Below are 27,358 nucleotides of genomic sequence, written 5' to 3'. Positions count from 1 at the left end.
AAGTGGTGCAAATATCAGGCCTGTCTCTTCTCAGGAACAATCCTACAGAATCCCAGATGGGAGTATCATTTGGGGACGGTTTTATTTGCATGCATTAGGCACAGACACTGGGCCTGTCACTCACGAGGAAACAACCTATAACTAACAGAAGGTAGCTCCTGTGCATCATCCCTTTTCAGAAGGCAACCCCCCCCCCCCCCAACCGTGGACTAGCCAATCCACTGAAGGCGTGTCTCTGAAGATGGGGGACCTCAGCTCGGGCCACGTGACCCGCGTGTTGGCGTTGAGTGACAGCCGCAGCTTTGGGCGGGCCTTGGAGGAAATCAACTTCCGGGGGCAGAGGTGTTCGAAGCCGGGTGGTGCGTGGGCTACCCTAACTTGTGTGGCTGGGGTCGCGGTTCCCCCCTCACGGGTTTGGGGTCGTGCCCCGGGTGTGCGCGTGCGGGGCCGTGTGCTGGGTGGCTCACCTGGCAGCGTGGGTGAGCGGCGCGTTGGCGGCGGCGGCAGCCAGAGCGGGCAGCAGGTAAATGGACGCTCGCCTTCCGGGCCTGGGTCTGGGGGCCGGGACCGCGCGAGGCCGGCGGCGCGCCGAGGCGGCCTGGGCGCGGGCGGGGAGCGCGGCCAGGCGTCCGCCTCGCGCCGGCTCCGGCCTCGCCCCCGGAGGTCGCCGGGACTCGAAGTCGGAGGCGTGACCCGCCCGGGGCTGGAACGGAACCGCGCCAACCCGGCCGCGGGTGCCGACCGGTACTGGCTCTGCCGGCTGGTTTCTGCCCCTGCACGTTCCAGAATCGCGTCTTTCCGAACGTCTACGGACAAGTTCACGTGATTATTGTGTCACCGAACCTCCCACCGAACGGAGACTTAGATCCTTGCGGAGTTTTCACCGATGGCGCCTGAGTTGTGTCCCCCACCCCCACCCCCTTGGCTGTGCACACCGGCGTAAAGGCTCTGCGACGTCCGTCAGCCACATGTCCTTGTAGTTACTCCGGGCCACATGTTGCGGTGCAAGTGGCATTTGGGGATTAAGGCCGGAGCTAGTAACTTTCCAAGTGGTGAGGCATCCTTCATCCCTCTAAGTGCGCCCCCTTTCCCCACAATAAAGATGTTTCTTCCATCTCCCATGGTGTGTACTGTGGAAAGCTTTGGACATGAAACCTATTTCTGGCTTCACTTTAAGGAGGGGTAACACTATTAAAAGCAGTGCTGGATGTTTTTTTGGTAGGAGGATGTTGCTGCTGCTACTCTCACTTGCTTCCATGATGGGAGTTGGGGCAGAGCCTGATTTCCTGGAGGGTGAAGTCCTGGCCACAGCTGTAGGTGACTCAGCAGTCCCTTAAGAATTCCGACTCCTTTCCTCCCCTTCCTTTCCGAACTGTGCAGACACTGATGCCACCTTCCTCTCCCAAGTATTTAGCCGGGCGGTAGTTGGGTGATGGCTTTTGGGAGTGGTGTTTGCATATTTCTGGGGGAAGTGATTGGGGTGGGCTAACATTTCGCCCTACAGTTTAAGGCAAAATACCCAGATTATTTAGTTGGGTGGGAGAACAGGGAGTGACAGTGGATTCACTTTGTTCTCTGACATCAGAGAGCTCTACATTTCTAATTATCCTGTTTGCCCTGTGCTACAATTTCTGTTGCAATGAAGGAATTGGCAATACGTACTGTGCTTGTTAGGTAGATGGAGCAGGGGAGATGCCAAGGAGAGTGCACCTGCGTGGTGCAGGCTAGCCAGAAAATTGTGTGGTCCACAATCGTCCTGGTTACAAAGTTGGCTGGCTAGGAAAGCTGTTCTGTGGGCTTGGAAATCTTACTATGAATTGGTATCCTAGCAACAGGATAAGCCAAATGGAATAAACATAAAGAAAACAGTGATGGAAGTTACAATTTACCTCTATAATACATGGAAAAATGTATCTTCTTAGTGGAGTAATAAGCTCAAAACTTCTTAGAGCCTTTTATAACCATCTTAATACCAGTCAAAAAGAAACTGCAGAGTCATCAGAGAGCGACAGCACTTATTTATTTATTTATTTTTTGGTGACAGTAAAAACAAAAAGGAATTAGTTGATCTGAAGGTTAAGTGGATAAATAGGAGTTTGCCTCATAAGAAGCATTTTATCTTGTTCCCCTAGCTGTAGATGTATGATTTATGAAGTATATGGGATTGTTTAGTTATTGGAAGGTTTATTATATTTCTCTTAATAGTATTTGTGGAGGCAGTGCGTTGGACTGGATGAGACTATTTCCATTACTAAACTGGAAGGGAGTGTTAGGTGACTTGTCCCCAGATTCTTGCTCATAATCACAGTGCTCCTTTATCAATCTGTTCCTTAGAACTTTTGGTCCTGTAAGTTCATCAAGTTTTATTTTTTGCCGTCCAAAAATGGGACCTTAATGAAAAAGACAACCTCTGTAGATTAATTCTTCATGTCAATGTCTGTTTCTTCTTACTTATAAGTCTTGATGATTAGTTAGTTTTTTTGATTTGCAGTATTTCTAAGGATTTTTTTTTGTTTGTTTCCTCAGTCTCCCCTACCTGCAAAACCAGTGAGATGGGTTAAGCTCATTTAATTTGATGCATATTTTTCAAAAGGGCATGTCCTATGTCCTTTAAAATTTAGGTTTATTGAACTATATAATTTGTAATTTAAAATTATCGTTCAATCAGAAGTTATATACAGATTTTTGACTGTTAGGGTGTTGGTACCCCTAACCTGAACTTGAGTTGTTTAAGGGTCTGCTGTAGTTCATTTTCTTGTTTAATTGTACTGCCTAGGACCTCCACTATGATGTTGAATAGGACAGGTAAGAGTAGGCATCCTTGCCTTGGTTTTCATCTTAGTGGGTAAGGCATGCAATCTTTTACCATTAAATAATTAGCTGTAGGTTTTTTGTAAACAGTTTTCATCAGTTTGGGGGAGTTTTCTTAGCTTCTAGTTTGCTGTGAAAATTTTTTTTTTTTTTTTTTTTTAAATCATGAATGAATATTGTACTTCTTTTTTTTCATTATGGAGATCATAGTTGTATAGAAGAAAATTGGGAAATAATCCAATGGAAAAAAGCTAACCCATTTCTGTTAATATGAAATAACCTCTGTTAATATTTTGCTGGCTTTTCTTTCAGTCTTTTAATTTTACAAACATTTTATACATTTTTTTTTTTTTTTTTTTTAGATTTTATTTATTTATTTGACAGAGAGAGATCACGAGTAGGCAGAGAGGCAGGCAGAGAGAGAGAGAGGAGGAAGCAGGCTCCTGCTGAGCAGAGAGCCCGATGCGGGACTCGATCCCAGGACCCCGAGATCATGACCCGAGCCGAAGGCAGCGGCTTAACCCACTGAGCCACCCAGGCGCCCTACAAACATTTTAAAAACAACTATAAATGTTGTTTTATATTTTTCCCTTGTCACTTAGCATTACATTGTAAGTGCTTACTATGTCATGAATTTTTTGAGAACTTGATTTGTAAGTTCTTGATTTATAGTTAGTTAAGTTTTTCCAGTTAGAATTAACATTAAACATCTTTGTACATAACTCTGGTAAGATTCTTTTAATCTATTTTTTTAAATGTGGTTGTTACTCAAAGTGCATGAAATTTTTTTCAGATTCTTAATATACACTGCCTGTTTGTTTCATTTGATGTTCTTAGATTTTTTTCCTCTGGGTTTTTTATTGTAATAAATTTGGGAGCAAAATTTCTGGGCATCACTTTAAGGTAGAATCCTAGAATTTCAGAAACCATCTAGTTCAAACTATTCCTTTTATAGGTGTAGAGTCTAACATAGTTAAATGATTTTTCTGCCAACATTGTTACTTTGCTGCGAGTGATCTAAACAGAATTCCTGATGCATTTTGTGTCATGTGAAATACAATTCATGTTCTATTTTTGATAAGAATTATAGTAGTCTTTGAGTCTATCGTCATGCAGATACTCTATATGTTGTTTTATTGAAATCCAATCAGTACCTTTTGAGGTAGGTAGTATTTTTCTCAATTCATAGCCAGAGAAATTAAGTCTCAGACAAGTGAGCACTTATCCAAGGTTGCATAATAGTAAGTGGTAGAATTAGGGTTTGATCACAGGTCTTCCTGAATCTTGTTTTACTCATAGACTACACTGCTGAGTTCTTGTAAGCATTTTGTATATATTGTGTTTATTCTGAATCTGTCTTAATTTTGATGCTTGAAATAAACTTACTAAATTAATAACTCAACGTGAGATAGTATTAGTCAATTCTAAAATGTGTACCCCAATTTATGTCTTTTTATATTTTTAAATTTTAAATTTAGACATTTCTTTACCTGTACCCTCTTTCCTTTTCTGTCAGATCTTCAAAAAGATATTTGTTAGCTATATGCCATAGAATCCTATTAAAGAATTAGGGGTAAGTTTAGGGCACCTGGGTGGCCCAGTCAGTTAAGCATCTGCCTTCAGCTAAGGTCATGATCCCAGAGTCCTGAGATGGAGCCCCACAGCAAGCTACCTGCTCAGTGGGGAGTTGTCTTCTCCCTCTTCTTCTGCCCCTCCTCTTCTCCCAGGCTCTCTCTCTTTCTCTCAAATAAACAAATAAATAAATCTTTAAAAAAAAAAAGAATTAGGGATACATTTAATGTTACTAGTGAGGGATACAACAATTTTTAAAATTTTGAAATGGGAAGCATCTTTTTTTAGTTACAGATTTAATAAATGAAGAATAGAGATGATGTTACTCACTTTAAAATGCAACATATAATAATTATTTTAAAGCTGTTTTCCTTAGAAGGATATGTACATTTTGGCATGTATATAACGCAGTCCAAACAGAGAGTCTTGTAGGCGAAGTATGTAAATGAAGTAACCACAATTTTGTGAAGTGCGAAAACACTTTTTCCTGGTATTCAGGGACGACTGACTTTCTTTTCCTTTTGTCAGCCTTGTTATCATTGACCATGTGTATCTTCTACCAAAAGTAGGCCTAGATAATGGAGAGACCAGCCAAATCACCTTTTATGTTGTGTCCAACCTTGTGGTAAGAGACGATCTGCATGATCATTTCAAGATGCTTGACTTCTGTGTTATGAGAATTCAGAACTTCTGCAGTTGTGGTAGACAGTGTTGCAGTATTATGTGAGATCCATTGATCTGTGCGTGTGCTTCACTGATAGGGGCTGCATGAATATTACTAAAAAACTAAATCAATCCAAGATAGTTAATAAAAGTGAGAGTATGATTATTTTATTTTATTTTTTAAAGATAATTGAGTTTTTATTTTTTTTAAATTTTATTTATTTATTTGATAGAGAGAGATCACAAGTAGGCAGAGGCAGGCAGAGAGAGGAAGGGAAGCAGGCTCCCTGCTGAGCAGAGAGCCCAATGCAGGGCTCGATCCCAGGACCCTGGGATCATGACCTGAGCTAAAGGCGGAGGCTTTAAGCCACTGAGCCACCCAGGCGCCCCTAGTATGATTATTTTAATTATGAATTTGATAAAGACAACTTAAAATGAGGTTATACCTTTTATTTATAGTTTGCCCAAATTGAGTATGAAAAATTGAAAATAAGTTAATGATACCCAAGTGGCATTAAATGGGCCACCTGCCCTGAATCACAAGACAAATTGAGATGAATATTTTCTTTTCTGCAGAATGGGAAAAACATTTTTTATTTATTGCTGATGGTTTTTATGAAGTATTTAGATATTTTAGGTTTCTTTTGTCTGTTATGCAGGAGAGGTACATTTTATTGATTTCTTTTTAGAACTAGCTTCTGATTAAAGTGACTGGTGTTGTAAAATATCTCTTGCTTATTTAGTATATGTGATTCCCCCCCAAGTCATATTATTTAAGAATACTTGTATACTACATTTTGTTGTAAGAGTCATTTGAAGGAGACTTTATTTTCATTGATGCATTGAGTTTATTTTCTTTAGTTCCAAAGTTAGGTGTTACTGATCTTGCTTTTCTTGTTATCAGCAGAAAAAAGGAGTGCCACAAAGGTTATTCTCATTGTCACAGTCATGAACATAAAAATGATTTCCATATGATTGATGAGAAGTTCTGTGACCACTTAGAATCTTATCAGATTGCAAAACATTTTATTGTGTGAGTCTTACAAAATACTTAGGAATAGAAAATCTTACGAACAAGTGAGACAACATATACATGAAATTTTTGGAGATTTTTTTTTTCTCCCACAAAGAAGGGCCATGGATATTATTATCATAGTTACTTTCATCCGATCAAAATAATTCATCAGGTTGTTCAGGTGGTGAATTGGGAATCATAAGGCTGGAACTAATTCTTTAATCAGCATAGACTTTTTTCCCACTCTATAAAATGTTTCGGAATCCATCTTTTGCTGATGTGTGTGTGTGTGTCTGTTTTATGTTTGTATTTTGGGAAGTACACTTTGGAAAGTTTTTGGCCATTATTTCTTCAAATATTTTTTCTGCCCCTTTCTCTCTTTCTTCTTCTGGGATTGCCATAGTGCGTTTGTTGGCATGCTTGATGGTTTCCCATCCCATGGTTTCCCAAGACCATCAGGTCTCAGAGGATCTGTTTGGTTCCCTTCTTTCTCTTTCTGTTCCTCAGATTGATTAGTCTCAGTTGAGGAAGTACAAAAATTGGCCCGTGGATTGGTCTATCACCTACTGAGTGTATTGAGTGAATTTATTGGTGTTTAACACTCCATGTTAGACATATGGAAAAGAAACAGGCATTTATAAGGACAAAGAGCAATCAAGGAAGAAATAAATAAAGCTTTACTAGTAGTAACTAAGTTGGGAGTTACAGAGGAGGAGTTATTGGTAGGCTGAGAAAGAGGGGTTTGGATACTAGAAGTTTCAATAGTTGTTAATGGCAAGTTCTGTGGGAATAATAGCCTGCTGTAAATACAAGGATACAAAGTTTTCATAAGAAAGTGAGTTTTAGAGGTTAAGATCCTGGATTGAGGCAGTTATTCAATATCACAAATATAGTGACTGCTACCTGTGTTTATGGAACAGATACTGCAGTGATACATTGTGATTCTATAGAGCAATATATAGTAGAGGCAATAATAGTAGTCTCTGTTTTTAAGTATCTGTAATATAGCAGGTACTGCAGTGGACGCTTCAAACTTTTTTTGAACACTTCTTTTTGATTTTTTTTTACTGAGGTGAAACATAATATAGAATTAATCATTTTAAAGTGTATAACTAATATATAATCATTTAAAATGTGTAATATTTTAAAGTGTATAACTTGTGAATAGTGCTACTGTAGCATTTGTGTGTCAGTATTTGTTTGTGTACTTGCATTCAGTTTTCTTGGGCATATATGTAGGTATGTAGGAGTAGAATTGCTGGTTAATGTGATAATTCTGTATTTACCATGTTGAAAAATTGCTAAGCTATTTTCTTAAGGGGCTGTATATATTATTTCCTACCAGCAATGTATGAGGATTCCAGTTTTTCCACATCTTCAACACTTTTTTTTTCTTCTTTTTTTGTTTATAGCCATTCTAGTGGATGTGAACTGCTACCTCGTTGTGGTTTTGATTTGTATTTCCCTAATGATGATATTAAACAATGCTTTCTAAGTGTTTTTGGTTATTTTTATCTTTCTTGAAGTGTTTATTCAGTTCTTTTGCTGATTTTGAAATTGGGTTGCTTATCTTTTTGTTGTTGAGTTTTAAGAGTTCTTCTGGATACTAGACCATTATTAGATAAATGATATGCTAATGTTTTCCCAATTCTGTAGATAGTGTTTTCTCTCTTGTATTTTTTTTTTTTTTTTTAAGATTTTATTTATTTATATGAGAGAGAGAGAGAGAAAACAGGTGGGAGAAGGGACAGAGGGAAAGAGAGAGGGAGAGGGAGCAGCAGACACCCTGCTAAGCAGGGAGCCCGATGCGGGGCTCAGTCCCAGGACCCCAAGATCATGACCTGAGCTGGAGGCGGATGCATAACTAACTGCGCCACTCCAGAGTCCCTGTTTCCTTTTCTGGTTAATGCCCTTTGATACACAAAGCTTTTAAATTTTGATTAAATTTAGTGAGTTTTTCTATTGTTGCCTGTGCTTTTGGTGTCGTATCAAAGAATCCATTGCCAAATGAAGGTAATGATTTCCCCTTTGTTTTCTTCTGTAGTTTTAGTTGTATTTAGCTCATTGATCCATTTTGAGTTAACTTTGGTTTATTGTGTGAGATAGGGGGTCTATGGAATTTTTTAATTAAATATTTTTGTTAAGTATTTTATGTATTTTGCTGCTACCTCCTTTGTTTACTCAATAATATGTTTATGAAATTTATCCATGTTGATACATATAGCACTAGTTTTTTCATTTATACTACTTTATCATGTTTAATGGCTTTTGCTAATTATTAATTTCATCTATCTAAATGGACTTTTAGATTATTTCTTTTTTTGGTATTTTAAACAACATGGCAATGAATTTTCTTCATTTTTTCTGATGCACGTGAAGGAATTTTTCTAGGGTCTGCCATAGAATTTGCTGGTTCTTATGGTAAGAACATCTTCAAGTTAGGTATTATTAAATTATTCTGCAAAGCCTTTCTTCCCACTTTGCTCTCATTATTAATATCTGAGAATGTTTCTTCATCCTTGCCAATATTTGGTATAATTACTTTTGTATTTTTTTTGCTAATCTGATGGATATAAGTTTCATTGTCACTAACATCTCTGCCCCTGATTACTAATGAGAATGGCCATTTTTCCACGTAATTATTGTCCACATGGGTAATTCTGTGAATTATCTGTTCATATATCTGTCATTTTAGTGGTGTTTTAGAAGGGAATGGTAGTAAACGTGCATGTTCAATACTCCATATTTAACTGGAAGTGCCTCCTGCTCATTCTGGCTTTGGAGGCAAGTATTCAAGGCTTCTGCTGATGAGGAAATCTTACCTGACCTTCCGGAGACGTTCAGATTCCTTTTTGCCCTCAGTCTTTGCATACTTGTGTGGTTGCATATGTTTTTACAGCTTATTTCTTCCTCTTTGCCAGACTAAGTACCATGAGGCAAGGGCCAATTTTACTACCGTTATATCCTTAGTGCCTAACAGGGGTCTTGAACATCAGAGGTGCTAGTTAATACCTGTTGAGTTAACGAACAGAAGAGGAATGATGAGTAAGGGGAGCTGATACATAAGACATTCTGAAGAAGGATCCAAGGCGTCTGAGGAGGTAAAAGCATGGGCATGGGCATGGGACCTCAACATTTTTAAACTTTTATTGTAGTTTACATTATGTATGGATACTTTCTTCTCTAATCTAAGACAGTGGCTTTATTGATCATTATATTCTTCAGTAGCATGTAGTTGGTTTTCATTAAATAATTACTGGGTGAATAAAAATCAGATCTTTGACTGACTTACAGATTAAAAAAAAAATTATTTATTTATTTGAGAGAGCATGGAGGGGAGGGGCAGAGGAAGAGGGAGAGAGGGTCTTTAAGCAGACTCTGCACTGTGTCCAGAGCCCAGCGTGGCGCTCAGTTTCACGATCCTGAGATCATGACCAGAGCCAAAACCAAGAGTCAAACGCTTAACCAACCAGGTTCCCCTGGGTATGCATGTATGTATTTTTCATTTTTTTCACAAGGGACTGTAAGGTTAGGTATTTCCAAGATGCATCTCTTTATTTTCTTTTATTCCTCTTATTATGTTTGAACCTGGCTTTGGGCCAGGTATTTATTTACTTGTCACCAGACAGATGTGCCATGATTGGGTGGTGTATATTGCTGCCAAAGTCTCACCATAAAGTTGTTGAAGGTGATAAGTGGGTTTCTAGAAGTATAGCTGATTCCATGGTGTCTACTTAATAAAAACATGAACTGAAAACATCTATATAGAATTAAAGAAATACTTATATGGAATTAAATGAACCTACTAAATAAAACTCACTAATGTCAGTGTCGTCACCCAGTAGCTAGCATTTTTTGGACTTGATTATACATTTACTCATGAAGGAATAGCATCAGTTGACATCTCTGTAGGATTCTGACAATATGGGATATAAAAAATGTCGGTAGTGTTTAGATTGCCCTATGGGAAAGCCTTGGATTTTTAGCTAAAATTGTGGCTAGAGAAAGTCCTTCAAATATTACTCATAAAGGATCAGGTTTGTCAGGGATATACTCAATTTAAGTGTGGTTCACAACATGAGGGTTATTTTTTTCGTTAGCACACATGCTGTGTTTCTCTGGAAGAAATAGAGTAGGTGTTATAGGTCTTTCATAGATAGTTTTTTTTCTCAATTAGTAAGGTTTGGAAGGGAAAAAACTACAGGTGTTTGATACTAAAGTTACGATCAGATAAAAAAATGAGCTTGGTGATGATAGTGGTACTTTCAGTTCAAGAAGAAATAAAAATTAGTGATTAGAACAAGTTTTGTATCATGTTGGAAAAAAACGAGCAAAAAAGCCCTTACTGTGTTTTCCTTGGTAACCAAGTCTATTTCTCTTAAAGGGCACAATTAGCAGATTAAGACCTTTGATAAATGTATAAACATGGATTTAATAATTGTCAAAACTGAATTTATAAAAGTTAAAATAAAGGACAACTGAGATATGTTGGGGAGCAACAGTGAGGTCAGTAGAAATCTTTATTGAGCCCTGACTTTGTTTTATTTAGGTACGTACCTGTACTAGCTGCTAGAGGATACAGAAATAAATGTTACTTGGTCTCCAAGAATGTAACAGTCAAGTAGGTGAGAGTAGTATAAACTAATACATTGTAGCGAGGACATAAATTGGTAAGGAATGGGTTTCTGACATTTGATATAGAGGCATTTGGGAAGATCCTGATGAAGCGGGAGGTATTGAACCCCTAAGTGCTTTCCTCATTTGGTTGTGTTACTCTGGCCCTTTTACTGATTGACTCAGAAAACGAGTATTCAGTGGCACCCAGAACAAGAGAATGCTCTGCAGTAGGTTCAGGTCTCTGTGCAAGCTGCTCTGTTGCTGGGGTCATATGATACAGCAGATTCAGTGGTGTTTGGGTATCAGTGGCAGTGTCAGTGGGGTGTTTAGAACCTTTATCAGGCTGTGATAGGTAAATCATAGTACAGATCCTTAGGATTTAGACCAAAGCCTGCCCTTCTCTACCGATAACTATGCCTTTCTGAGAAATAGCTGTTGATTTGTTAATGGGTCGTAGATTCTGCTTAACTGTGGGCCACCAAGTTACTGTGGGACCTGACTGCTCGGTACTAAGTGGGTGGTTATCTGACCCACCAAACCATAAAGTTGGGCATGGGCAGCAGCGGTCTATCGTCAAATGGAAACAGTATGTATCTAATCAGGCCTGAGAATCGCTTCTCAGCCTTTTGGCTAAGATCAAGTGTAATCAGGCCTGAGTAGGCCTGGAAGACACAATACTTCACAAGAAGAAAGGGCTCAAGTGCCTGTAGTCCCTGCTCTGCTAGCATCTTCTTCTTCTTCTTCCTTTTTTTTTTTTTTTTTAAGATTTTATTTATTTATTTTTCAGAGAGAGAGAGAGCACAAGGACACAAAGTGGCAGGCAGAGGCAGAGAGAGAAGCAGACTCCCTGCTGAGCAAGGAACCTCATGTGGGACTTGATCCCAGGATCCTGGGATCATGACCCAAGCCGAAGGCAGCTGCTTAACCGACTGAGCCACCTAGGCATCCCTCTGCTAGCATCTTCTTTTTTCTGAGACTGCACTGAAGGCTTCATGGAAGTTCCCTAAGGTTAATTGACTGTAAGACAAGACTCAGATGTGATTTACAGATGGTTCTTCATGATATGCAGGTACCACCTGAAAATGGGCAGCTGCAGCCCTGTGGCCCCACTCTGGAGTATCCCTGAAAGACAGTGGTGAAGGCCAATCCTTCCAGTGGGGAGGACTTTGGGCAGTGCACCTGGTTGCTCACTTTGTTTGGAAGGAGAAGTGGGCAGATGGATGATTGTATTGTTTCATGGGTTATGACCAGTGGTTTGGCTGGATGGTCAGGGACTGGGAGGAATATGGTTGAAAAACTGGTGACAAGAAAATTTGGAGAAGAGGTGAGGTATGTAGATAGACGTCTCTGGACAAAAGAATGTGAAGATGTTTGTGTTCCATGTAAATGCTTAACCAAAGAGTGACCTCAGCTGAAGAGAATTTTAATAATCAAGTGAATAAGATGACCCATTTTGTGGTCAGCCTCTTTCCATCCATCCCTGTTATTGTCCAGTGAGCTCATGAATTAACGTGGCTGTAGTAGCAGGGTTGGAGGTTATACATGGACTTAGCAACATAGACTTTTCACTCATTTAGACCTGTCTGGTTACAGCCAATGCTAAGGTGCCCAGTCTGTCATCAGCAGAGAGTAACACTGAATTCCTTATATGACACCATACCCTGTGGTGATTAGCTCGCTAACTGGAGGCAGGTTGATTACATGGGTGTGCTAGCATCATGAAGGGGCATTGATTTGTTGTTACTGGAATAGACACTTAATCTAGATATGGATTTGCCTTTCCTACATGCAGCGCTTCTGCCAAACCAATCTGTGGGCTTACAGAATGCCCTTATCCACCATTTTGATATTCCTTACAGCATGCTTCTGATCAAGGAACTTATTTCAGAGCAAAAGAATTACATTTTGTGGAATTCATTGGTCTTATGTTTCTTACTATCCCGAAGCAACTGACTTGATAGAATGGTTAGAATAGACTTTTGAAGACTTAAGTTACAGTGTCAGCTAGATGTGTCAGTTTTTTGCAGCACTGGGACGGGGTTCTTAAGAAGGTTGTATATGGTCAGAATTAGCATCCATTATATGATGGTGTTTCTCCCATAGCCAGGATTCATAATAGGTTCAGGAATCAAGGGGTACGTAGAATGGAAGTGGCTCCATTCATTATGACCCCTACTGACCATGAGCAAAAAAAATTTTTTTTTAAAGATTTTATTTATTTATTCAACACAGAGAGAGAGAGATCACAAGTAGGCAGAAAGGCCTGCAGAGAGGAGGAAGCAGGCTCCCCGCTGTGCAGAGAGCCCGATGTGGGGCTCGATCCCAGAACCCTGAGATCATGACCTGAGCCGAAGGCAGAGGCTTAACCCACTGAGCCACCCAGGTACCTCCCTCCCCTGCCCATGAACAAAAATTTTTAGTGCCTGTTTCCATGACCTTATGTGCTGCTGGCCTAGACATTTTAGTTCCAAAGGGAGGAATGCTCTTACCGGGAAGCACAATGATTCCATTGAATTGGAAGTTAAGATAGCTGCACAGCCGGTTTGGACTCTTCACCACTGTGTCAACAGGCAGAGCCACTACTGGCCAGGGTGACTGATCCTGACTACCAAGGGAGATATTGGACTGCTGCTTCACAATGGAGGTAAGGAATAGTATGTCTGAAATATAGCCTTAGGGTGTCTTAGTATTACTGGGCTCTGTGATAAAGGTCAATGGAAAACTAAAATAACCCAGTTCCGGGAGGACTACTGATGTCCTAGACCCTCCGGAATGAAGGTTTGAGTCAGCCCATCAGAGTGTCATGACTGGCTGAATTGTTTGCTGAAGACAAAAGAAATACAGAATGGGTAGTGGAAGAAGGTAGTTCTAAGTACCAGCTGCAACCATATGACCAGTTACAGAAATGAAATTTCTAAGTCATGAGTATTTCTGTTCAGTTGTTATGGATATGTTTGTGTGTGTGTATGCACACATATGTATGGCTACATATGTAAAATAACTTTTTTTTCCCCCTCATTTCATTATCATGTAGCATAAGATGCACTGAGTGTATACATAGTATTTTAGGTAGTGTTACTTTTCTATCATATTATATAAAATTTGAGATATCAGGAAGAGTAAACCTAAATCAAGGACTTTTACTTCTCTTCTGTGGAAGAGGTTAGTATGTTTCCAGGTGTGCACAGCATAGTTGTATCATCTTAGGTATAATTAAGACCTTGTTATTGTCTTTATTTAGAGATTAAGTGTGGTTTAAGGAGATATGTACAGGTGCTAAGTTGACTAGGGATGGACTTGTGATGGTTAATTTTACGTTGCAAATTGGGCTAAGGGTTTTTATTATTTCCTATCTTACATTTGGGTCTTTAATCCATTTTGAATTTATTTATGTGTACGGTATAACAAAGTGGTCTAGTTTCATTCTTTTGCATGTGGCTGTGTAGTTTTCCAACACCGGTTGTTGAAGAGGCTGTCCTTTTCCCAGTGGTTATTCTTTGCTACTTTGTCGAAGATAAGTTGATCTTATAGCTGGGCATCCGTTTCTGGGTTTTCTGTTCTGTTCCATTGATCTATGTTTCTATTTTTGTGCCATTACCATACTATCTTGATCACTACAACTTTGTAAGATAACTTGAAGTCTGGAATTGTGGTGTCTCTAGCTTTGCTTTTCTTTTTCAAGATCACTTTGTCTGTTTGGGGTTTTGAGATTCTATACAAATTTTAGGATTGTTTGTTGTAGTTCTTTGAGAAATACTGTTTGGTATTTTGATAGGGACTGGATTAAATGTGTAGATAGCTTTAGGTAGTATATGATATAGAGAACAAAGGTAAAAAAAGAAATGCAGATAAAATTAAATTTGCTTATGACCTGCATCCTATTGACAAACACTTGAGGCAGGCAGAGTATAACTTTCCTCCAGGAGCTCCCAATCTTAATGTCAGTGTTTTGCTAGAAAAACTACCTTAGCTTGACAATAGGTAGCTCTCCAGGATCCTATGAGTCTTTAGCATATGAAAGTCTATTTCGAAACTTCCCTTTATCTTTACTTCCCCCAACTCCCAAGTATAATCAGTTGCTTCTCACAATCCAGGGACAGCGGTTTCTACCCTTGGGTCCTGCCCTTTGGCTTTAATAAAACCATCTTTTTGCATCAAAGAAGTTTGAAAAATTTTTTCTTGGCCATCAGATCTGAACTCCAACATTTCCGCATCAGGATGGACATTTTAACAATATTTGTTCTTCCAATCCATGAGCATGGAATGTCTTTCCATTATTTAGTGTCATCTTCATTTCTTTTCATCAGTGTTTTATAGTTTTTAGGGTACATATCATTAACCTCTTTGGTTAGGTTTGTTCCTAGGTATCTTATTATTTTTGGTGCAGTTGTAAATGGGATTGTTCTCTTCATTTCTCCTCTTTTTGCTTCATTTTTGGTGTATAAATATGCGACAAACTTCTGGGGATTGCTTTTGTATCCTGAGTCTTTATTGCGTTCATTTATCAGTTCTAGCAGTTTTTTGGTGAAGTCTTTCAGGTTTTCTCTAGTATCATGTCACCTGCAGATACCGGAAGTTTAACTTCTTCTTTAATGATTTTGATGGATTTCATTTCTTTTTGTTGTCTAATTGCTGTGGCCAGGACCTCCAGTGAACAGAATGAATAGAAGTGGTGAGAGTAAACCTTGTCTTGTTCCTGACCTTTGGGGAAAAACTCTCAGTTTTTCCCTATTAAGTATGATGTTAGCTGTGGGTTTTTCATATACGGCCTTTTTTATGTTGAGGTATATTTCCTCTAAACCTACTTTGTTGAGTGTTTGTGTCATGAATGGATGTTGTACTATGTCGAATGCTTTTTCTGCATCTTTTGGAAGGATCATGTGGTTCTCATTCTTTCTCTTAATGATGTGATGTATTATGTTGATTGATTTGCAAATATTGAACCACCTTGCAGTCCAGGAATAAATCCCACTTAATTATGGGGATTGATTTTTTTTTTTTAATGTATTGTTAGATTTGTTTTGCTAGTATTTTTTTGAGGATTTTTACATCAGCGTTCTTCAGGAATATTGGCCCATAGCTCTTTTTATGTGTTGTCTTTATCTGGTTTTGGTATCAAGATAAAGCTGGCCTCATAGAATGAATTTGGTAGTTCTCCTTCCTCTTGCATTTTATTTTTCCAAGATTTTATTTATTTATTTGACAGAGAGATCACAAGTAGGCAAAGATGCAGGCAGAGGCAAGCAGAGGGAGAGGAGGAAGCAGGCTCCGTGCTGAGCAGAGAGCCTGATGTGGGGCTCCATCCCAGAACTCTGGGATCATGACCTGAGATGAAGGCATAGGCTTTAATCCACTGAGCTACCCAGGCACCCCTCCTCTTGCATTTTTTGAAACAGATTGAAAAGAATAGGTATTAAGTCTTCTTTAAATGTTTGGTCGAATTCATCCATGAAGCCATCTGATTTTTGATTTTTATTTGTTGTGAGTTTTTTGATTACTGATTCAATTTCTTTGCTGATAATCAGTCTGTTCAGATTTTCTTTTTCTTCATGTTTTAGTTTTTGTTTTCTTTGAATTTGTTTGTTTTCTTCAAATTTATCATTTCTCCAAGGTTGTCCAGTTTGTTGGCATGTAGTTTTTCATGCTATTTTCTTAAAATTTTTTTTTTTTTAATTTCTGTGGGGTTGCTTGTTATTTCTTCTCTCTCATTTGTGATTTATTTATTTATTTATTTTTTTGGTCCCTTCTCTTTTTTTCTTGATAAGTCTAGATGGAAGTTTGTCAATTCTTCTGATGTTTAAGAAAAAAAAAAGCAGCTCCTGGTTCCATTGATCTGTTCTGTTTATTTTTTAGTTTTTATATTACTTATTTCTACTCTAGACTTTCTTATTTCCTTTGTTCTGCTGGCTTAAGGCTTTATTGTTGTTCTTTTTCTAGTTCCTTAGGTGAAAGATTAGGTTGTTTATTTGAGATTTTTCTTTCATCTGAGGTAGGCCTGTATTGCTATAAACTTCCCTCTTAGAACTGCTTTTGCTGCATCCCAAACATTTTGGACTGTTGTGTTTTCACTTTCATTTGTTTCCATGTACTTTTAAAGTTTCTTCTTTTATTTCCTGGTTGTCCCATTCATTATGTAGTAGTATGTTCTCTATAACCTCCATGTATTTGTGGTCTTTCCAGATTTTTTCTTGCGGTCTTTCCAGATATTTTCTTGTGGTTGACTTCTAGTTTCATAATGTTGTGGTCAGAAAAGATGCATGGTATGACCTCGATCTCTTTGAAATTGTTGAGGCTTGTTTTATGGCCCAATATGTGATCTATTCTGGAAAATGTTCCATGTGTACTTGGAAAGAATGTGTGTTCTGCTGTTTTTGGATGGAATGTTCTGAATATATCTGTTAAATCCTTCTGGTCCAGTGTGTTCTTCAAAGCCATTTTTTCTTTGTTGATTTTCTATTTAGATGTTCTGTACATTAATGTAAGTGGGGTGTTAAGGTCCCCTACTATTGTATTATTATCAATTACTTCCTTTATGTTTGTTATTAACTGTTTTATATATTTAGGTGCTCCCATATTTGGTACATAAATATTTAAAATTGTTAGAGCTTCTTGTTGGGTTGTCCCTTTTATTATTGTATGATGTCCTTCTTTGTCTCTTGTTATAATTGTTGTTTTATGTCTATTTTATCTGAAGAAATTATTGCTACTCTGGCTTTTTTTGATATGCATTTGCATGATACTTATTTCTCCATCCTCTCACTTTCAATTTGCAGGTGTCTTTAGATCTAAAAAGTCTCTTGTAGGCAGCATCTAGAAGAATATTTAATTATTTTCTTTCTTTCTTTCTTTCTTTCTTTCTTTCTTTCTTTCTTTCTTTCTTTCTTTTTCTTCTTCTTTTAATCCACTCTGTCACCCTGTATCTTCTAGTTGGAGTATGTACTCACTCCGTTTACATTCAAACTAATTATTAACATATATGTATTAATAGTCATTTTACTTGTTTTTTGTTTGTTTCTGAAGATGTTCTCTGATCCTTTCTTGTCTTTTTCTATTTCTTAGTTTGCTGGCTTTCTGTAGTGATATATTTGGATTTCTTTCTATTTATTCTTTGCATACTTATCAACGGTTTTTGATTTGTGGTTACCATTAGGTTTGTGTATAATATCTTCAACATACAGCAGTCTATTTTAAGTTGGTGCTTAAGTTTGGACCCATTCTTTACTTTTCTCCTCCACACATTTTAGGTACTATGTTTTTGTATTTTATATCCTTTAATTTTATGAGTTCCTTGACTGATTTTTTACAGAAATATTCCTTTTTATTGATTTTATGTTTTCTGACTTCATACTGTCATTTTTGAGCTTTCCTTTCCACTCAAAGAGCGCCCTTTAATATTTCTTGCAGAGCTGGTTTAGTGGTCAGCTCTTTATTTTCATTTATGTTTGTCTGGGAAACTCTTTCTCTCTCTTCCTATTCTGAATGATAGCCTTGCTGGATAGAGTTTTCTTGGCTGCAGGTTTTCCTCTTTGAGTACTTTGAATATAGCACGCCACTCATTTCTGGCTTGGAAAATTTCTGCTGAAAAATCTGCTGATAACATTATGGGATTTCCCTTGGAGGTAACTGTTTTCTTTTGCCTTACTATTTTTAGTAAAAATTTTCTCCTTATTACTGTGTTTAGGCATTTTAATTACAATATGTATTGTTGTGGATTTGCCTTTTTGGTTTTGTTGGGGGTTTTCTATGCCTTCTGGATCTGGATGTCTGTTTCCTACCCCAGATTGGGGAAGTTTTTAGCTATTATTTTTTCAAATAAATTTTCTTCCCCCTTTTCTCTCTTCTGGGACTCTTACAATATGAATGCTATTACTTTTGATCGAGTCACTGAGTTCCCTAAATTTATTCTCATTTTGCATAATTCTTATTTCTATTTTGTTCAGCATGATTACTTTCCTTTACTCTGTCTTCTAAGTCATTAATTTGTTCCTCCCTTTATCTCTGCTTTGTTAATCCTTATCTCTGTGTTCATGGTCTCACTGATGTTCTCTAGTCTTCTCTCAAGTCTAGTTAATATCTTTATGATCATTGCTTTAAATTCTCCATCAGGAATGTTACTTACATTTTTGTCACTTAGATTTCTGGTGGTGGCCTTGTCCTATCCTTTCATAGACATAAATTCCTTTGTCTTCTCATTTTGTCTAGGTCTCTGTACCTGTTTCTGTGTGTTAGGAATGTTAGCCATGTCTTTTGTTTTTAAGTGTAATGGCTTTATGAAGAAGAGGTCCTATAGTGCCCTGCAGTATAGTTTCCCCTGTTCCCCATGGCCTGGTGCTTCTGGGAGTGCCTCCAACATGTGCTGCATGCACTCATCTATTGTGTCCTGACTACTTTATCCTTCAAGCCAGTTGTCTGTAGGGGCTCTCTTTGCCTCTTGTGGGCTGTGTTTTGTCCCTGGGCTGAATATGGCATGTTTTAACTAGGTGTGCTCTGGACTGCTTGTGAAATGAGACCTGTTACCACCTCTGGTATGAGTAGAGGTTTGGGCCAGCTGTCTGAGGGAGGGTTCCTGCTGCACTGGGAGTGAGGCAAGGGTTGACTGGTAGCAGTGGTTCCATTCTGGAGCAAGGGGGCTGGGGGAGTTTGGTGTAAGCATGAGTATGGGCCCTGAGCTGATTCTTGCAGGTGTCTGGTGTCTGTGAGTTTATATTGATCGATGGGGGAAGGAAAGGTGCCTGCCAGATCCTTTGTTTCCTAGGGGTCTCTCTGAGGGTTTCCTCTTTGGGACATGCTCAGGAGGGGCAGCTAACCTCCCAACTGTGTGCTCTTGATGCTCTTTAGATCGCTATATCCACATTGTGTATTGGTGGGCCCTTTTCTCTAAGAGCAGTCCCAATGTCCTCTGTCCTGATCCAAGCACACTGACCTTTAAAATTCCAGGCTGTAAGCTCCACTGGTTGCAAGAACAAAAGAAATTTATCTGCTCTCACTTTCTAAGCTGATAGGTGTGGTGATTTTTTCCCCTGTGCCCTCCCTTGTATGTTAGTCTGTCTCTTGCCCTTCCCTGCAACTGTAGCTCCCGCCCCACTGCAGCAGCCAGGGTCTGTTTCTCTCCCAACCTGCTTCTCTGTGCTTCCAACTTTCTTCAATGTGGTCTCTTCTCTGCTTTTATTTGTGGAGTTTGTTCTGCCAGTCTTCAGGTTGATTTCTGGGATATTTAGGGTGATTTGATAATTACCTAGTTGTGTTTGTTGAATGAGTTGAGCCTAGGTTTCTCCTACTCCACCACCATCTTGCTCTCTTCTCTTTGAGCTTTTGTTTTACCACAACCTCATTTTAGATTATTGAAAATAGTCATTATGCCTCTGTCCTCCTTGTTGAAAGCTAGGCATTAATTAAATATTCTTGGTGATAAATTTAGTGAATAAAGTAAAATGGAATCCTATGCCAAGTAAGATACTCATTAAATTAAAAGGAGAGGAGAAATCCTTGAGCAGTGGTACTCAGTACTATTTGTTTTCATTTTTTTTAGAAGTAAAGTAAGTTGAAGTAGTAATTAAGAAGACTATAGGATTTCCCCTTTCATAAAACATTAGGGAAAAAGAATGATTGTTTGGATACTTTCAGCATTTAAAGCTGGTTAATTACCACACATTCTTTCCATTGTGATTGTGTAGCAATGCTGAGGTCTGGAATCATGCAAATAATTTCAGAAGGCTCTTTTCTCTCTCTCTCTCTCTCTCTCTCTCTGTTTTTTAAATCAGCTCTCAGTAGAGTTCTTTCTCTGTTGGTTCTTAGACTTAGAAGACATATAGTGATTTTCTAAGCAGAGAAAATCTTGGTTCTTCTTGCAATTCAAACTAAAACCCTATTAAAGGGTTACTAAAACCTGTTAAAGGTTCCTTAAAACCTGTTACCAGAATAGTTTCTTAAAAACTGTTATCAGAATAACAGTTCTGTGGTATTTTTTTGAAGCACAGTCTATATTTTCTTTTAATTACTAAAACCCTGTTAAAGGTTCCTTAAAACTGTGCTTGACTTAAAACTGTGCTTAGACTGTGCTTCAAAAAAATACCACAGAACTGTTATTCTGATCCAGAAAGGTGTGCCATCTTTTTAGGAGAGTATGTGTAATGAAGTGCCAAGTTTGTCAAGGCAGCCATAATAATTGAATAAAACACCATTAATTTGTTATATATGTATCGAGAACCTGAGGCAGGGATTTCTGTGTGTAGGAACTGTAGCATTCTTTTAAGTAGCTTTCTGTTCTTAACATAATTGAAGATTGGTCAGAGCAATGCTGTTCTAATTGTTCTTCATCTGTAAAACCCAGACCAAAAGTTATTGATGACTTCAAGTATATGTGTGTATGTTGAGTGAGAAAGTCATTTTGAGGGATGTAATTAGAATGTTACTTTCATTTTAAGGGATTCTTTGTTTTAGCTGTTCAGAGTATCATGAAACTGCTATTGTAACCGGGATACAGGGGTGCAAAGAGCACCTGGCTCTGGGAATTCCAAACAGAACAGGTTCAGCCACTCACCACTGACAAAATCCAAGGACAGAGAGATGAATGATGGTGAAACAAGAAAGGTATTTATTTTACTGAGGCTAACACTGGAAAGATAGCAGATTGGTGTCTCAAAGATTGTCTCCAAAATGCTGAAAATACTTAAAGGTTTGTATAAGGAAAATGTAGGACAAAAGTTGGTAGGTACAATCTATTTTATGTTTTTTTGAGGAACCTCTACTGTTTTCCATAGTGGTTACACCAGTTTACACTCCCAGCAACACTGCATGAGTGTTCCACTTTGTCCACATCCTGTGAACATTAATTTCTTGTCTTTTTGATACTAGTCATTCTGGGAGGTGTGATGTGATATTTCATTGTGATTTTGATTTTGCATTTCTCTGATGATTAATAATGTTGGGCATCTTTTCATGTGTCTCTTGGCCATCTGTCTGGGAAAATGGTCAGGTCCTCTGCCCATTTTTAAATTACATTGTTTGGCTTTTTTGGTTTTGAGTCACAAGGGTTCCTTATGTATTTTGGATGTTAACTCCTTATTGGATATATGATTTCAAGATATTTTCTCCCATTCTGTGGGTTGTCTTTCATTTTGTTGATGTTGTCCTTTACTGTACAAGTTTTTTAGTTTGGTGAAGTCCCAATTGTTTATTTTTGCTTTTGTTACCCTTGCTGGGGAGACAGATCCTGAAAAATATTGCTAAGGCTGATGTCCAAAAACTTACATTGTATTTTTTTTAAAGGATTTTTATGTTTTCAGGTCTTCCATTTAGGTCTTTAATCTATTTTGAGTTTACTTTTGATTATGGTGTAAGAAAGTGGTATAGTTTTGTTCTTTTGCAGGTAGCTGTTCTGTTTTCCCAGTACTGTTTACTGAAGAGACCATCTTTTCCTCATTGTGTATTTTTGCCTCCTTTGTCATAGATTGACTGACCATATTAATATGGATTTATTTCTATCCTAACATGGGCTCTCTATCCTGTTCCATTGATCTATGGGTCTGTTTTTATGCCAGTACCATGCTGTTTTGATTACTATAGCTTTGTAGTATAGTTTTGAATTCTGGGATTGTAATACTTCCAAGTTTGTTTTTTCTCAAGATTACTTGGCTGTTCAGGGCTTTTTGTGTTTCCATACAAATTTTAGAATTCTTTTGTTCTTGTTTTGTAAAAAATACTATTAGTATTTTGATAGAGATTGCATTGGTAATATGGACATTTTAACAATGTTAATTCTTTGAATCCATGAGCATAGTGTCTCTTTCCATTTATTTGTATTGTCTTCAATTTCCTTCATGCAGTTGTAGTAAGATTGTTCTCTTAATTTGTCTTTCTGCTGGTTTGTTATTAGTGTACAGAAACATAACAGATCTCTATATATTGGTTTGACTACATTGTAGTCCTGGACTACCAATATTATATTGGGTAGAAGTAGGGAGAATGGACATCCTTGTCTTTTTCCTGGTCTTAGAGGAAAAGCCTTCAGCTTTTCACCACTAAGTATCATGTTAGGTGTGGTTTTGTTATATATAACCTTTATTATGTTGAGGTATATTCTCTGAGAGTTTTTCTCATGAACAGATGTTGAATTTTGTTATATGCTTTTTCAGCATCAACTGAGATGATGATATGATTTTTTTCTCCTTCATTTTGTTGATGTGGTGTATCATGTTGATTGATTTGCTGATACCAAATCATCCTTGCATCATTGACATAAATCCTGCTTGATCATGGTGAATGATCTTTTTAATATATTTTGAATTTGATTTGTAAATACTTTATTGAGGATGTTTGCATATATGTTAATCAGCATTACTTGTCCATAATTTTATTTATTAATTTTTTTTCTGTAGTGTCCTCATCTGGGCTTGGTATCAGGCTAATGCTAGCCTCATAAAATGAATTTGGAAGCATTTCTTCCTCTTCTGTTTTTGGACTAGCTTAAGAAGAATAGGTATTAATTCTTTAAATGTTTGGTGGGATTCACCTGTGAAGCTATCTGAGCCTAAGCTTTTGTTTTTAGATGATTTTTGATACTGATTCAGTTTCATTATTTGTAATCAATTGGTCTTTTCATATATTCTCTTTCCTATTGATTCAGTCCTGGAAGATTGTGTATGGTTTTAGAGATTTATCCATTTCTTCTAGGATGTCCAGTTTATTGGCAAATAATTTTTGTTAATAGTCTTTTGTAATTCTTTGCTTTTATGTGGTTTCAGTTTTAACTTCTTTTCTTTCATGTTTGATTTTATTTATTTGAGTCCCTCTCTCTTCACCTCCCCCTTTTTTTAATGCTTGATCAGTCTGATGAAAGGTGTAATAGCAGTTTTTTTCTTTTCACAGAATGGGCTCCTAGTTTCATTGATCTTTTCTATTTTGGGGGGGAGGGTCTCTCATTTATTTCCACTCTGATCTTTATTTTTTCTGTCCTATTATGGACTTCACTTGTTTTCCTTGTTTTTATAGATGTAAGGTTAGATACTTACTTGGATCTTGTTTTTTCTTGAGGTATACCTTTATGACTATAAATTTCCCTCTTAGAACTCCTTTTGCTGTGTCCCAAAGATTTTGGACCATTGTGTTTCCTTTTCATTTGTCTCTAGGTATTTTTTGATTTCTGTTTTCATGTCTTCATTGACACTTCAATTGTTTAATATTACGTTTTTTAGCCTCCATGTATTGGTGTTTTTTCTTGTAATTCTTGTAATTTCCTGTAATTGATTTCTAGTTTCATACTCTTGTAGTCTGAAAAGATGCTTGATAAGATTTTAGTTTTCTTGTACTTACTGAGACTTGTTTTGTGCTCTAACATGTGACCTGTCCTGGAGAATGTTCCATGTGTACTTGAAAAGAATGTATTGTCTTTGGTTAGAATGTTCTGCATATATGGGTTAAATCCATCTGGTCTAATGTGTCTTTCAAAACCACTTTTTCCTTTTTAATTTTCTTTGTGGATATTCTATTCATTGATGTAAGTGTATTGTTGAAGATTTGTGCTTTAACTGTATTAAGGTCATTTTCCCCTTTATGTCTGTTAATAATTTGCTTTTTATATTTTGGTGCTCCTGTGTTGGGATATTTACAGTGGTTTTATCTTGTTAGATTGATCACTTTATTATTATGTAACCCCTGTCTTTGTTTCTTGTTACAGTTTTTGTTTTAAAGTCTATTTTTTTTGATGCAACTGTTCCTTCCCCAGCTTTTTCTTTTGTTTGTTTGTTTTGTTACATTTGCATGCAATGTATTTTTCATCCATTCATTAGTTTGTGTCTTCAGGTCTGAAGTGAGTCTTTTGTAGGCAGCATAGATGGGTCTTGCTTTTTTATCCATTAGGTCACCTTATGTCTCTGGCTCAAATGCATTTACATATAAAGTAATTATTGATAGGTATGTACATATTGCCATTTTATTAATTGTTTTCTCATTGTTTTATAGTTTTTCTGTTCCTTTTTTCTTTTTCTTTTTTTTTTCTTTTTTTTAAAGATTTTATTTATTTATTTGACAGAGAGAGAGATCACAAGTCGGCGGAGAGTCAGGCAGAGAGAGAGAGAGAAGCAGGCTCCCGCTGAGCAAAGAGCCCGATGCGAGGCTCGATCCCAGACACTGAGATCATGACCTGAGCCGAAGGCAGCGGCTTAATCCACTCAGCCACCCAGGCGCCCCTGTTCCTTTTTTCTTCGCTTGCTTTTTTACTTTATGATTTGCTAACATTTTTAGTATTATGCCTAGAACCATTTCTCTTTATTGTTTAGTGTATCTGCTATAGGGGTTTGGTTTGTAATATCTTGTGTATATAGCAGTCTATATTTAGTTGATGGTTGCTTAAATTCCATCACATTCTAAAAGCACTTCAGTTTTATTCCTTCCATCTACATTTTAGGTATAGGATTTTTTCGCCCCCACATCATCTTATTTTATGTGTCCCTTAACTAACTTTTTTATAGATCTAATTGATTTTGCTACTGTGTCTTTTAACCTTCATAATGGCTTTGTAAGTGATTGATCTACTACCTTTACAATATGTTTGCTTTTATTAGTGATATTTTTTCTCTTCATGGTTCTCTTTATTCTACTTACGATTTTTTTTCCCACTTAAAGAAGTTTCTCTAACATTTCTTGTGAGACCAGTTTAGTGGTGATGGACTACTTTAAATTTTGTTTGTCTGAGGGAACTATTTCTCATGATCATGAAATGGTAAGGTTAAAATGATAACTTTGTGAGGTTGAGTGTTAGTTGTAGGGTTTTTTTTTCCTGTTCAGCACTTAGACTATATTATGCCACTCTTTTCTGGCCTGCAGAGTTTGTGCTGAAAAATAAGTGGATAGCCTTGTCTGGTTTCCCTTGTACTGAAGTTTGCTTTTCTCTTGCTGCTTTTAAGAGTCCCTTTTTGTTTAATTTTTGATGTTATTATGGTGTGTCTTGTTGTAGACCTCTTTGAGGTTCATCTTGTCTAGGGTTCTCTGTAGTTCCTGGACTTTAGAATGTTTATTTCCTTTTGCACATTAGGGAAGTTTTCAATTATTTCTTGAAGTAAGTTTCCTGCACCTTTCTCTTTTCTTCTCACTCATCTCCTATGATGTAGATGTTAGTACATTTGATGTTCCAGAGGTCCCTTAACCTACAATAATTTTTTAAAATTCCTTTTTTTTTTCTTTTTATTGTTCATTTGGTTGGTTTCCACTACTCCATCTTCCAGATAAATGATCCATTCAGTATCCCCTGTCTGCCGTTGACTCCCTCCAGTGTATTTTTCATTTCTTGTTCTTGTATTCTGATCAGTTCCTTTTTATGTTTTCGTTCTTTTTGTTGAAGGTCTCACTGATTCATACACTCTTCTCTCTACCCCAGTTAGTATCTTTATGACCATTACTTTGAACTCCTTACCAGATAGATTTCTTTTGTCCATTTTGTTTTGTTGTGTTTATGAGGCGTTGTTTTCTTTTGTTTGGAATGTATCCCTTTGGTCCTCATTTTGTCTGACTCTTTGTTTGTGTGTATATAGGTCAGTTATGTTTCCTGCTCTGAGAAACAGTGACCTTATATAGAAAATGCCCTTGGGTCCCAGTAGTGCAATCCCCTATGGTCACCAGAGCAGGCACTCCAGGGATGTCTCCTCTTTGGGCTCTGTGTGCCTTCTTGTTTTGACTGGGCCCTGATTGCTGTAGTTGTGCTGGTAGATGGGGCTGGCCTTCCCCCGCTTATCACCCTCCCCTGTGCTACTTCCCCCTGGGGTTTTCTACCAGAATATTATTTGGTATTTGGTAGATGCCCATCCCAGCTGAGTCTGCCTGCCTGTGGGGAGAGGCAAATCAGGGTTCACTATGGGGGGGGTGCCTGGTGGGATGGGCAGGTTGGTGGGGTCTTCAGGAGCACAGTTGAATGAGGTGAGCTGTGCTAACAAGGAAGATGGAGTGTTAGAACTGGCTCTTGCCTGTGTCAGGCCACCTAGCCTGAAGGAAGGCTAAAAAAATGGCTCCCGCCAGCACTTATCTTCTGGGGGAAAGCTCCCATTGACCCCCTTCCTTCTGGAACATGCCTAAAAGTTAGTAAATCTCCTTCCCCTACAACCCAGGTGCTCTTTAAACTTCTGCCTTTTTGCTTGGTTTTAGAGTAATAATATAGGCCCTTCAAGAGTGAAGTCTTGATTTCTTATAGCCCTTTTGTTCTGAGTTATACCTGCTGGCTTTCAAAGCTGGATGTTATGGGGTCTTTTCTTTCCAGTGCAGATTCCTGGGGCTGGGGTTGCTCAAGTGGGGCCTGATCTTCTTGTTCCTCAGGAAGGACTTCCACTCCTGTAATAGCTTTCCCATTTGTGGGTTACCATACAGGGGGTTTTTGTTTCTGACCACTTCTCAGTCCCTCTTGCCTTTTTTGATTTGACTTTTTTTTTTTTTTAATATCCCTAGCTGTGGAAGAGCTGTCCTGCTAGTCTCCAGGTCATTTTCAGAATGAGTTGTGTTATATGTATTTGGAGTGTCAGTGTGTCTCTGGGTGGAGGTCAGCTTGGGATCCTCTTAACTTCGCCATCTTCCCTGCAGTCTCTTTCTGATTTTTTTGAAATGGCTGTTAATTTTGTTTGGATTTAGCTATTTTGAGTTTTATCGTATTGATTGTTGAATTTTGTTGTATTATTTCAAGTAGTATATATTGTTCCA

The 27,358-nt window shown here is 37.9% G+C and overlaps 1 protein-coding gene across 4 annotated transcripts in view; it reads left to right on the top strand.

Annotated features, from left to right (window-relative positions):
• Nucleotides 1-410: 410 nt before the first annotated feature.
• The window catches only part of CCDC91 (coiled-coil domain containing 91), a 358,743-nt gene continuing 331,795 nt past the window's right edge, over nt 411-27,358 (top strand). For all 4 annotated transcript variants that reach the window (XM_032347556.1, XM_032347555.1, XM_032347553.1 and 1 more), the window contains exon 1: nt 411-523. The gene's annotated coding sequence lies outside the window, so the exon portion shown is untranslated. The remainder of the gene's footprint in view (nt 524-27,358) is intronic.

The sequence above is a fragment of the Mustela erminea genome, chromosome 6 (assembly GCF_009829155.1).
Source record: "Mustela erminea isolate mMusErm1 chromosome 6, mMusErm1.Pri, whole genome shotgun sequence".
Lineage (NCBI taxonomy): Eukaryota > Metazoa > Chordata > Mammalia > Carnivora > Mustelidae > Mustela > Mustela erminea.
Note: the sequence above shows the minus strand (reverse complement) of the source record. Positions and strands in the feature narration are given on the sequence as shown.